This window comes from Phocoena phocoena, chromosome 12 (assembly GCF_963924675.1).
Source record: "Phocoena phocoena chromosome 12, mPhoPho1.1, whole genome shotgun sequence".
NCBI lineage: Eukaryota > Metazoa > Chordata > Mammalia > Artiodactyla > Phocoenidae > Phocoena > Phocoena phocoena.
The window spans coordinates 9,683,465-9,697,300 of record NC_089230.1 but is presented as its reverse complement, the minus strand read 5'-3'; the positions used below and the strand labels follow the sequence as shown (position 1 = coordinate 9,697,300).

The following is a 13,836-nucleotide window of genomic DNA, read 5'->3' as shown; positions in this document are numbered from 1 at the left end:
ATGCCACCTATTTAATTTCCATAAATTAATTGAGTATGTGTGTCTTGTGAGCATGAGGAAGAATTGTTACTCGTTTTCATGGATTTACAGGCTAACCTGACACTATGCTGTGTTTGTTTGCTATCATCGCTTGCTGGTGTTTGGTACACGCCCATGGGGTGGGAGAGCTCTCAGCAGAGCTCTGCCCAGAAGAGTAAAGATGTTTACAGGTTGAGGCTGTAAGCAGCCCTCGTCATCCGGTTCACAACTAATTCTGAAAACTTAGAGGGAATCTCAGATTGCTCATTTTACTTTTATTCTTGCTTTTCTCAAGAAAGACTATTTAGAGTTGAAATTTTTAGAAAATAAAAAAGTTGCTGGAGACTTAAGTTGTAACGTTAACCTGATATACAAAACAAACTCATGTTGTAGCTGCTTCCTTTGTAAAAGTTGTAATAGCCTAAAGTAGCACCAAAGAAAATCCCCTGACAAGAAGTGTTAGTTTTTTGAAATTTGCAAGACAAAAATGGACAAGTGTTTTTAAACACCTTTTTTTTTTTTTAACTGTTTTCATTGAATGGCTTAAAAATGTTGTAATATTGTTCTCATTTCTTAGACTTTTAAATTTTAAAAGCGTGTTAAGGGCAGAATGTAAATCTTGCTGAGGCATTCCAGTGTTGGTGGCATCTGGCTTTTGAAATGGGGGTGGTGGTTATTCTTGGGAAAGGGGCTGGATTTGGTAAATCTAGAACTCAAAGCACTGCCTGACTACAGCAGGCCCAGCCAGGCACATGGGGGCAAGTCTGAAAATGCTCAGGATCAGGACAGAACACCTTCTTGTTTAAAGCCACGTGTATTTCAGAACATTGTCATGAACAGTTATTGCTCAGCCCTTACGACATCCTTGGCGAGGTGGTCAGAGCAGGTATTCTCTGTTTGTATGCGCTGAATCTCCGGCTCGAAGAGGCCAACTGGCTTTCTCAAACCTCCAAGACTGGTCCGTTACAAGGCTTGGATGCACTGGTGCTCTTACATGCATTCCACAAACGTTCTCTGAGCATTTTATGTGCCAGGAACTACGCCTGTAAAGAAAGTGGGCCTGTCCCAGCCTGAGGAGCCCGCTGTCCAAACGCCCTGCAAGGCTCCCCGCTCCATGAGAACGAGCTTTCACAGCTTGAGCATCTTCGTACACTCACCAGAGATTTACTGACTGCCTCCTGGGGGGGTAGTAGGAGCAAGACCCCCGTGATCCACTCCCTCATGGAGCTTACAGTCCAGTGAGAAACAGAGTGAGAGTGAGGAAGACAACACGATGAGAGAAGGAACCTTCACATGGCGTTGACATAGAGACAGATATTGGGCGCGGGGTGGTGGGGGTGGGGGAATAGGGAATGACCTCAGATAATCAACAGGAAAGGCCTGAAGGAGGAGCAGCTGCAAGGTGATGGCTGGTAGGTGGCAGTGTGGTGGCAGCTGAGAGAGCACAGGAGGCGGGGCTGGAGCCAGAGTACAGAACTCGGGAATGTGGGTTTTCCTCCCAGGAGGATGGCAAGCCACTGAAGGATTTCTGTGGGGAAGTGGTAGGGTCAGACGTGTGGTTTCGAAAGCTCACTCTGGCTGTTGAGTGAGGAGTGGGTTGGATGGGAAGAGGGGCTGCAGGGGACGTTGCAAGGCTGCTGCAGCCGTCACGGGAGAGGTGACGTTGACCTACCGGGATGCTGGCGGGGGAGGTGAAAGAATAGGAGTGGACGGACCCAGGAGGTAGAATCTGTCTACTGATGTCAGTGGGATGGATGGGGAAGTGAAAGAAAGGCAGGGATCAGTGGTGACCCGTAGGTTTCTAGACAGAGAAACACAGTGGATGGTTATGCCATTTACTGAAATGGGGAAGTTGGAGGAGCAGAAACAGATCTTTGATAGGTGGCACTGGGGGAGATGAAGATTTATGGGATCTCAAAAATTACGTTCCGTGTCTCTCTGCAGATAGAGTCATTGTGTATTCACAGTTCTCCAATTCTGTTTTACATGCTTACATTTGAATTAGGAAAATCACTTGGGTCCTTTTACCCACTTAATAAATGTAAAAAGTAATTAAGCAAGCATGTATTCTACGGCACCATTCAAGGCACCAAGGTCTGTGGGCAATCAAGAAGCAACAGATGTGATCCTGGCCTTAAAAAACTTTTAATCTAATTAGAAAGACAAGGTGTAGCTACATGAAACCAACAAGTAATAGCCACTTATAATTATCTAGAAAATTCTAAAGGCAGCAGATAATCAAGTACGTAATGTAGGATGGATTGTATATAAAATGTTGAGAGAACACACACACAGAAGAGTTTTGGGCACATTCATTAAGTCAAGAAGGGGCTCTGGGGCAGTTGGGTCATGAGTTGTACTTTGAAGGAAGCGTTGGCTATTGCCTCATGTGGAGGACAAGAAAGTTAAGATACTTGGATGAGGGGTGTGGAGGGGAGAGAAAGTGCATGAATGAAGCCACAGAGGGAGTTCCCTGGTAGCCTAGTGGTTAGGATTCCAGGCTCTCACTGCCATGGCCTGGCTTCAATTCCTGGTTGGGAAACTGAGATCCTGCAAGCCATGCTGCACAGCCAAAAAAAAAAAAGCCTTAGAGAGGGAGACAAGCAGATTTGAGAGACGCTGTGATGAGAATGATAGGAATAACTGCCAGTTAGTGAATGCCCATGAACACCAACACTTTGGTGGGAGCAGTGCAACCATTATCTCATTTAAATCTTAAAGTACGACTGCAAGATGTGTCTGTCTTTCACACGTAAGAAAAACAAGGAGAAATAAATCATCCAGCGTCAGGTAACTGATGATTTGTACAGCAAGGGCTCTAGCCTTACTCCTTTGTGATTTCACTTCTTGCTGATGAGAAGAGGGGCTGTGGTGGAAACTGCAGGAAGAGATGAAGATGGTACCCTTGCACAAGGAAGGGGCAGCAGGTCCATCGCTGGAGCTCCCTAAGGGCTAGTTTGAGGAGATTTGAGTTTGGAGTTAATTCAGTGAGTAATTCAAAAACTTCCAGTTCCTAAAGCAGCACAATAAAACAATAATCCTGTGGCCAATAACATTCATGTAGATACAGTGGTGACAATACAGGCTGGAAGATCGCACAGGTGATCATAGAATGTCGAAACATTCTCAGTGAAGTTAAGGGCAAGACAAGGATGGTCCCTTGAGTGCTGTCACTTAAAGTTGTTGTGGAAGAGATTGCCAATTCAATTAGAAAAGGAAATAAAAGATATAATGTGGTGGAAAGAAAGGGGCAAAATTATCATTATTTGCCAAAGATGTGATTGTCTTTTTTCCAGGAAGAGAATGAAAACTCAAGAGAACCAAAACTGTTAGAGATGATATAAGAGATACCTCGATGGCTAGTTATATAGACTTTTTTTTTTTTGCGGTACGCGGGCCTCTCACGTTGCGGAGCACAGGCTCCGGACGCGCAGGCTCAGCGGCCGTGGCTCACGGGCCCAGCCGCTCTGCGGCATGTGGGATCTTTCCGGACCGGGGCACGAACCCGTGTCCCCTGCATCAGCAGGCGGACTCTCAACCGCTGCGCCACCAGGGAAGCCCTATATAGACGTTTAAAAACTGCTTCCTTTATATATGACTAATGAAAAATATAATAAAAATCATTTGAAAATTTAACCAAATACCTAAGTAATTTAAACCTAGGAAAATCTTTAAAGAAATGTTCAGTACTCCTAGGGAAAAAAAAAAGTATAAAACCTAATGAGGGATATAAATGCAGATTTGAATAAGTGGAGAATTATATTAGGTATTTAGATAGAATATTAAATATAGCAAAGATGTCAATTCTCCCCAAAATTAATCTATACATTTAACAGAATTCCAGTTGAATTACAGCATGATATTTTGCGGTGGGGCAGGGCGCGTTTTTAAAATAATTATTGGGTTCATCTGAAAGAAAAAAAACTATGAGCATATTTGGAATAACTCTGAAAGGTAAGTAATGAGGAATGGGAGGATGGGGGCATTTTTGTTTAAAAATGATTAGGTTATTAGTTTAATAGTGATTAAAGCTGTGTGGTTCTGTTTCCAGGAGAGACAGAAAAGTTATTGACAGAATATGTAAGAATTTAGTTTGTTATAACCTCACATAGGTTGATGATAAACTTTACATCAAATCTAGATAGATTAAAATTTTAATTTAAATAAGTGAGAACATATATAAAAACAGTAGAAAAACAGCAGCGACTGTATAATATTGGGTGTGAAAAAGGCAAGTATTACGTGAAAGCCAAAAAAGTTTGGTAAATTTTACTACAGGAAGTTTAAAATTTGTGTAGAAACTGACCTTGTTAAGTTTAAGGACAACAAAGATGGAAAAGTATTTGCAAGATACTTGTTACACAAAAGATTAATATCCTGAGACCAATAAGACAAAAACATTCACTTAGTAGAAAAACAGGTATGTATGAATATGTATGGGCCAGTTCACACACACAAAAAAGAAATACAAATGACTACTAAACATGAGAGAAACTGTTTAACCTTATTAATAATCAAATAAAGGTTAACAGGTGACCATATAATCGCAACCAGTGTTGAGAGTGTGGGGAAATGTGCACTGCTCTTGGGTAGATTCATTGGTGCAGCTGTTTTGGTGAGCATTCAACAATGTCCATCAAAAGTAAAAAGACAAAAAAGCATATCCTTGACCCAAACGTCCCATTCTAGAAATTTATCCTAAGAAAATACTGTAATTCAAGTGAGCAATGAGATATGGACGAGGCGTTTCGCTGAAGTATTGTTTATAATAGAAATGCCCAGGGACTTCCCTGGTGGTGCAGTGGTTAAGAATCCGTCTGCCAATGCAGAGGACACGGGTTTGATCCCTGGTCCGGGAAGATCCCAAATGCCACAGAGCAACTAAGCCCGTGTGCCACACCTACTGAAGCCCGGGCACCTAGAGCCCGTGCTTCACAGCAAGAGAAGCCCTGGCAATGAGAAGCCTGCGCACCACAAAGAGGAGTAGCCCCCGCTCGCTGCAACTAGAGAAAGCCAAATGCCTGTCCAGCATTTAAATTGCAAGTTCCAATGCAGTACTGACAGTGTGACCCTCTTCTTGGTTTCATCCAGCGTTTCTCACCGGGTCTGCCTGGTGCCTGCACAGTTGTGTCCGCCCTCCGCTACTCAGCCCCCAGTAGGGAGCCTGCACGCGGTAGTGCTCTGTGATGTCACTTGAGCAAACCCTGCTTTGGCCGGGCCCTTCAGTGCCAGTCAGAGTGTAGCCTGCTGCCCTGAAACTGTGTTCATGCTACTGGCCTGTCTGTAGCACCCACCCTCCCCGCTCCCACCTCGATTTCCCCACATCCACCTCCCTAGAACCTGCCCTATTTTATCACCCTACAGCGACGGCCCGCTCCCAGAAAGTCTTTTACCACTTTCCCCCTGAACTGCCTTGTTCCGTGTGAAAAGATGGATGGGGTGGCAGAAATCAGGGATGCGTGGGGTCAATAGGTCTGTGAGTGGTTAGAGCTGGGGGAAGTGGGTGAGGGAGGAGGACCAGAGAGGGGGCAGGGCCTCCCCTGAGGGTCTGAGGTGCAGCGGCCACAGTTGTGGTCCCGATGAGTTGTCACCTTGTGCTACACCGCCGCACTCAGGGGTGTATGCCCACCTGCAGGGGGGACGTGCACATGAGAGGAGGCTTGTGCTAAGCAAGGCCAGGCGCGCAGAAGGTCCCATCACGTTCTCTTCTGGTGAGGTTTTATCTTTCGGTGAAGGTAGAGCCCACATTTGGAGCTCTTTCTGTATTCTTCTCAGAGTCGAGGGCAGGAACCACATTCATTCTCTCCCGCCCCTGGCCCCAGCACCTGGCACACTGGTTTGCATGCAGTGGGTACTCAATAAATATTTATGGGGTGATTGATTGGACTAGGTCAGTGTCCCTGAAAACGGAAAGAAAGGAGAGGATGGTAAGGCTTCGTAAATGGAAAAACCGTGGGACTTGATGAATACATTTATAATGAAATCATATAGGTTTCCTCTTTTACTTTTTTAAATCAACTTCTGTGACTGAGCTGAATGTGAATTTCTATATTAAAATGTAATTTTTTCAACTCAGAAATCAAAGGCGCAAATCAGCCGTTTTGTTGGGGAGTCCCCAGGCCTTGGGCCCCCTCCATCTGGCTCAAGTCTAGAAACAGGCGGGCGCTTTATTGACAAGTACCCTTGGCTGTCACCCCACTAACAGCGCTGGCTCCATAAATGGGCAAATAAAAGGGAATTGGAACGGACGTGGGCTAGGCGGAGAGTGATTGTAATGACAGCGTCTGTAAGTGGCAAGCATCTCGGTTGTAATCCTGAGGATTCATTATTTTCATTATCGAATTATCTCTCGTGCTGATTTGCCACTTTCAGAAGTGCTCACAGCTCACCCACTTTGCAACTGCAGGGGCTCCTCAGTTTCTACCGTGGCGTGGGGGCGCGCTTGCAGAAGCCAGGGCACACCTCCCTGCTGGTACCACCTTCCCCTTAACTCTAATATCAACCACTGGCCGTGACTGAGCCAGTGGGCTAAGTGTCACCTCGTTTATTCCGGGCAGCAGCCCTCCAGGCAGGCCCTCCCTCACAGGGGAAGAAAAACATCCCCTCATGTATCTCCTCTCCCAGCACCTTCGTCTAAAACCACCAGCACCTCCCTCCTAAGCACAGGTCTGCCCACCTCCACTCTTGAGCCAGGGTGGGTCCTTTCCATAGTCAAGCCCCATGTGTTACCGCCCTGCTCAGAACCTGCAGTGGCTCCTTCGTGAGAGGTGCTGGGTCCCGTCTGGGCCATCTCCTCTGCCTTGGCCTGCCTCCCCTGCCCTCACTCTGAGTTCCTGCCCTTCTCTTATTCTAGAAGCTTTGCTGCTGCTTCTCGCCTTGGGCTCTCCCTTCCCGGGGGGGGGGGGGGGGGGGGGGAAGGCGCAGCCAGTTCTAGAAGTGGGGGAGTGAGCCTTGGGGGCAGAGTCTGCTCTTGTGTGGATTGGGCAGCTGATACATAAAAGGAAGCACCGTTCTTCACCCATTTAATTCATGTGCTGAGTGTCTGTGATGTGACACACTGCTGTAGCTGCTGGGACTATTACAATGAACCCAACAAAGACCCCAATCTTGCGCACCTTACAGTCTAGGACAACAGAGAAATTCAGGACAGTACAGGCAGGAGCTGAGTGAAAGAAATTAAAGCCGGTGGGGTGCTTTCGAGTAGGGGGTCAGGAGAGGGGCGTTTCAGCCAGGGTGGCCATGAAAAGGCGTGGAGGAGGCCTTACGTAGGGACCTATGTGGAATGAGGGAATGCTCTGGGTGGGGCCCGTGGTTAAAAGCAAAGGCCTGGATATGGGAACATATGTATATGTATAACTGATTCACTTTGTTATAAAGCAGAAACTAACACACCATTGTAAAGCAATTATACTCCCATAAAGATGTTAAAAAAAAAAGAAGAAGACAAGAAATAACAAATGTTGGAGAGGCTTTGGAAAAAAGGGAACCTTTATGCACTGTTAGTGGGAATGTAAGTTGGTTCTGCCACTGTGGAAAACAGTATGGAGGGTCTTTTAAAAATTAAAAAGAGAACTACCATATAATCCATCAATCCCACTTCTGGGTATATATCCAAAAGAAATGAAAATATCAAAGAGCTATCTGTACCCCAATATTTATTGCAGTACAAGCTGAGTGTTCGTCAATGGATGAATGGGTAAAGAAGATGTGATATATATATAATGATATAAATATATATATATAATGGAATATTATTCAGCCGTGAGAAAGAAGGAAATCCTGCCATTGTGACAACATGGTTGGATCTTGAGGACATTGTGCTGGGATAAGCCAGATAGAGAAAGGCAAATATTGTATGAGATCATTTATATGTGGAACCTTAAAAAGCCAAACTCAGAGAAACAGAGAGTAGAATGGTGGTTACCAGGGGTCTGGCAGTGAGGACATGGGAGAATGTTATTTAAGGGTACAGACTTACAACTAGCAGATAAGTAAGTTCTGAGGATCTAAAGCACAGCTTGGTGATTACAGACAATACTGTATTATAAACTTCAAAGGTGCTAAGAGACTGGATCTGAAATATCCTCACCACAAAAAAGAAATGATAATTATGTGAGGTGACAGAGGCGTTAGCTAACCCTCCAGTGGGAATCATATTGCAACATATAAATGTGTCAAATCAATACATTGTACCCCTTAAACTTACACAATGTCGTATGTCGATTATATCTGAATTAAAAAAAAAGAATGCCTTAATTACGTATTTGACTTAAGCAAATGGAAGAAGAACCACTGCATTTTCTGATATTTAAATAAAAGAATGCACAAAAGGCAAAAAAAGGCCTGGCATATTCTCAGAGCAGCAAGATGGTGGGAGGGGGCCAGTGAAAGGGCCTAAGGACATTATGGCAGGATAGAGTCCTGTGGGTCAGTTAAGAGTTTGAGGTTTTATTCCAAGCGGGATGGGAAGCCATCTGAGGATTTTAAAGTTTTCCCGGGCCCTTGAAAGGGGCAACAGTCCAGGCAACAGTCCAGGCAAAGGTGACGGAGCTCCGGCCTGGCCGGGCCGAGTCTGGGCAGGCCGTCCCGCACAAGGTGCGATTTGAGGTGGAGCCGCAGGCTTTGCCGAGGGATTGGATGTGGGTGTGGGAGTGGAGTCAAGGATGAGAGGAGCTGCAGATCGCTGGGGATCCAATGGGGTATTTTACTCTGTGCCTTTCCCTGTGATCTTTCACCCCTGAAGCGTGCCTCCTTAGGGAACGTGCTCGGCCCCCAGTACCCTGCGCCTCCAGTCTGGGTCACTCTTGGTTTCACACTGAAAGAAACATCCCTTTCTTCAGGGCACTTAAAGTCAGTATTTGCTTATGTTAATTAGGGTGACTGCTAAGTCTCTCTCATCCAACTGAGCTGCGTCATAGCTAAGCTGCTGCCTCCCCTTCTCCATCCTCCTCCTTCAGTGTCGGCCTTTATACCTGCACAGCCTGGCACAGTGTTTGGCACATAGCAGGTTTGCAACAAACGCTTGAATGAATGAATAGATGAATGAGACTTAAGAATGAGAGGTTAAGAAACGTGCCCACATCTCGTGGGTGCTGAGTGTCTTTGGACAGTGCTCTTCACCCCAGGAGCTCTCCCCGCACACCCACCCGGGATGGCTTCGGGGCAGCAGGAGCAGTGGGATTTCCAAGTGCAGGTGCGAGTTTGTCTTCGCCCGTCACTTCCAGTCCTCTCACAGATGTGCGTGCTGCTCTCTGTCTCCCCTACCTTTTCCCCTCTTCTCTCCCACTGTCCCTCCCTCCCTTTTCATCTACCCCCCGCCCCGGTCCACCACGGTACTTTCTGGAACACAGGAAAAACCTCCTGATGAAGTGTTTGTTTTCCTATGTCACCCCGTGACGTGTGATTGCTCCCTTCTTTTAGGAAATCTGCCAAGTGCGTTCTGTGTCCCATCAGGGTTGTAGCTTAAATTAGACCTTCCAGCTGTGTTTGGGTTTCGGACATACGCATGGAAACTTCCATTCCCTTTGCTTGCCTCTCTCCGAGCAGCTGCCATGTAGGTAGAGGACAGAGGGCAGCCTTCCTGAGGCCTCTCTTCTTTCTCCTCCTCCGGGGCAGGCCCAACCGCACCCCAGCTGGGGGGAAATGGACACCGCTGTCCATCGAGGGTCCCACAGAAGGTGGCAGGCCGGCAGGAAGCTCAGGGTCAGGGCGGGGGTTACAGTCCCACAGTGTAGGTCACCCCACAAGAGGCGGGTGCCAGGCCCTGCGGCAGAGGAACCGCATCCCCCGTGGACCAGAGGGCAGGGTGGGGCTGGCGCTCTACCCCACAGGGCCCTGCTCAGGTCAAGAGAGAATGGAAGTCAGGCCCGTGACCCCGGCTGGGGCTCCGCAGTGGCCATCAGGCCATCAGGAGGGAGCTTTGTTCCGGGTGCCTTAGCGATACCATCCTCTCCCGCAGCTGGGGGATTCAAAACTCCCCAGAGCGTGCTGATCAAACATATTTTCTAGGGAGAACAGCCACCCAAATAAAAGTCCTCCCCCTGGTGGACCCGCTGCTGTGAGAGACGACAGAAAAGCTTGAGCTGTGGATGTGACCCTGGGGCCGGGGCCACCGCCAGGAGGAGTTCCGAGTCTGCGGCTCCGGAAATTCGTGGAGTTCTGCCAGGCGGCTTCCCTCCCAGTTCAGGGATGCCATCCTGGGAGTCCTGGGCATTTGGGATGCAGGAGCCTCTCCTGGGAGGCGGCCCCACGGTGTCTGCAGCTCCAGGTCTGGCCGTCGGGTGTGGGCGGTAGTCTGCCACACAGGGAGACGCCCCGTCCTCGAGCTGGCCAGCCTTGGGAAGTTGTCTCGTCCGCGGGCGACTACAGCGGCTCCTCTTGTCCGAGCGCGGTTCTAATCGTCAAACCACGGCAGCAGCATACTTAGGTATCAAAGCTTTAATGCCTGAAAAGAGCAGAATCAGGCAGTGGGTTTTCACATGGTTCTGTGGACCTTTGTAAAGATGTGTGCTCCCCGCAGGATCCTGGCAGGGTGCTGACTCTCCGGCGGCTGTGGACATTTCCTCAGTTGCTTCAGCTCTAAAACAAGTGGGTTGGACCCAATCATTTCTAAGGTACCTTAAAGTCCTTAAATTTTTAAAAGGCCAGGGTCCGTGGGAGGTCACCCTCATGGTCTTTGTGAAGCGCCAGGCCCTGTCCTCCAGCTGGTCCACAGAAGAGACACAGGGTCCCCGGATGCCTGTCCCTTCTTTGGCCTCTCCTGGGCCCCCTGCCCCCCTCCTCTGCCCCCACCCTCCTTGGAGGCTCTGCAGGCCTCTGTGTAGCCATCCAATGGCTGTGACAACGATAATGTGGGTCTGTCCTCTCTGAATCTTTCAGCCTGGAGGGGCAGGCCAGGAGTTTGTTATTCTTTCATTTGAAAGATGATGATCTGAGGATTAGAGAGGGCAGCCAGGAAGCAACACGTGGACTGGAATCCCGGGCTCCTGAAGTTCTTTGCAAATCCACGCAAGAGGCCCAAAACTGTAGGCAGATTTTTATAAAGAGGAACGTAACATTTTCCTTACGGGTTGGGGCCCCTTTGAGAACACTCACTCCCATCAAGTCATTTGTGGCAAAGCAGTTTGTTTTGTTTCATTCAGGAAGTTCAAAAGGAAATAACTTTTTAAAAAATCCAATAAATTTGAAGAGAGAAAATGTTAAATTGCATTTTGTAAGCAGTAAGATCTCAAATCTGTTTCATTTCCTAAGTGCGTAATTTCAAATGCATTTTATATCCTGAATACATATCCTGCATTTAAATAATACCAGGAACAGCCAAACCAATCGACAAGTGATAATATGCTCATTGACAACCTGAGAGTTTCTTCTCGTCTTCCTGGCCACAAAAAGACTGTATTTTCCTATTTCATGTTTCCCTAGAAATAACATAACTTGGAATTGGTATCTCAGCTTTTCTCTATAGCTGTGTTACACTATTAAATGGGGTTAGGGCCTCCTAGAGTGCCTCTTTGGGTTTGTTTTTCTTTCCTTTTAAAATGGATTTGAGAAAAGTATACCCCAAGAGATGGGGAGTTTTCACAAACATCCCGCCACCCTGTCCAAAGCTTCCACTTGTAGATTTCTTGCCGAGCACCAAAGTGCAAACCTATATATTTTGAAGTATTTAAATAAGCTCTGATTTTGTTGTCATAGGTAACTATGAGATTTTTTTTTTAAAGCAGCCTAAAATTAGAATAGAAAATTTCTCCTGTTTCATTTGTTTAACAAATATTTCTGCTGAATGAGCCCTGAAGTGTTCAGAGAAGGAGGCATAGTGGAGATGCCCTCTGGAGCGACACAGGATTTTATCAAGAGGAGGAAGCAGAAAAGAATGACATTAATAAAAGTATAGAGGGAGGACAGTGCCAGCATTTGGGGGAAGTGTTGAGAAGTCTGGATTAATAGCTGTTGTTAACTGGGGTAATACTGGAAAGCAGGTTGGTGTGTAAGGAAAGCCAAGGAGTCTGTGCCTTACCTGGCAGCGGGGAGCAGTTGGAGGGTTTGAAATAATAGGGGAATAACAATCAACATCAGTGAGAGAGATTTGGTTCTGAAGCCCTAACCTCACCTGGGCCATGGGTTTTCTGCTGCTGGGACCAGCCCCAAGGGAGAGGAAGAGGGGTCTGTGGGACTCAGCTGAACCAGCTATAAGGGGCTGCTGAGGTTAGGTAACCAGGCGTGTGGTTGAGAAGAGATGAGATAACAGAGGGGAAATGTGGACAAGGAGAGCACGGGACAGGATGGGGAGCTGCAAGGCTCTGAGGGGTTGAGGAGGCAACGTGGGGTCACTGCAGGGCGCAGGCCTGGTCGAGCACGCAGACCCAAGGCTGTAGACAGCAGCCATGTGTTCACTAACCCATGGGCCTTCTAGGACAGGGACCACCTCTGCACTGCCTTTGGGCTGCTGGCCTCTGCCTCCACGCTTGCCCACGTGGGCACTCAGCTCACGGTGTTGCTTTGGGCTCTCCTCTGATTCAAGGCGTGGCATATCAATGGTGGGGGGTGCAGGCAGCCTGGAGGCTCTGGGAGCCCGGGCTGGACGGGGAGCGCCTCCCAGGGTGCTGTCTTCTAGCATCGTCCTCCTTAAGTTGTGTCTTAGTCTGTTCAGGCTGCTATAACAAAAATACCACAGAATGCGGGCTTACAAACAAGAGAAATATGTTTCTCCCAGTTCTGGAGGCTGGGAAGCACAAGATCAAGGCTACAGAAGATTTGGTGTGGGCAGCGTCCACTTTCTGGTTCTTTTTGCTCTGTCCTCACACGGCTAAAGAGATGAGAGCTGTCTGGGGTCTCTGTTCGAAGGGCACTAACCCCATTCATGAGGGCTCCACCCCCATGACCTAAGCACCTCCCAAAGGAACTGCATCCAAATACCATCACACTGGGGGTTGCGTTTCAGCACATGAACTTCGAGGGCCGGTAGATAAGCAGTCTGTAGTGTGTTAGGTGGTGGATGGGCTTACGGATTGCTAGACTAGACAAGCTTTTCTGAAAAACAGCATTCTAAAATTTTAAAGCAGTGTGTTCACTAGGAAAAAAAAAAAAAAAGGAGATTTCAACATAAAACACTGACAAAAGAGAAGCCTGAATCCTTGCTGTTCATTATGAACCATGTATTCAAAAATGTATCTAATGACGATGAGCTAGACTTTAACATTTTCTCATTCTAAATCTCAAAATACATTTTGAATTAAATTTAAAATGCTCAAGTTCTATAGTCATTTTTATAGATACGCTTTCAGCAAGTCAACATTTTGTGTATCGCTGCTGTGTGTGGAACTCTGGACAAAGTCCTGAGACAAGTATAAGCTTATGTTTCTTTCCACTGTTTTGTTTTTTTTAAGGAGGGATCAGAGACCTTTTAAAAATGTTTTTCTCAGAGTGAGCTCTAAGTTTGCATTATTGTTATAAACGTTCTGTAGTGAACCCACCAGTGTTTACGTGGCTTCATTTTTATTTGAGTGTGCAATAAATGTTTACTGTCTTAATACGAGATTTGCTTTAAGGACAAATTGCATTTATTAGCATTATTCAGCAAACTTGCATGAACTCAGCAAATAAAGTAACTAACATTCTTACTATTTAACATCTGTAATATTCTTATGCCCGTAAAGGCTGCACTTTGAGAAGACAAAACAAGCTTGGGGCTTTCATCTTGCCTCTTTTTTTCTCTCTGTCTCTCAGTAAAAGATAAAAGAACGAAATGCCATTTTGATGGTTCCTCACCCGTCAGGCAGCGTGTGGGTGGAGGGTGTTTTAAACATTCCCACTCACGAC

General features: G+C 46.8%; 1 protein-coding gene across 2 annotated transcripts in view; it reads left to right on the top strand.

Moving 5' to 3' along the window:
- The window catches only part of ZDHHC14 (zinc finger DHHC-type palmitoyltransferase 14), a 274,764-nt gene that overhangs the window by 110,386 nt on the left and 150,542 nt on the right, over positions 1 to 13,836 (top strand). The window lies entirely within an intron of this gene.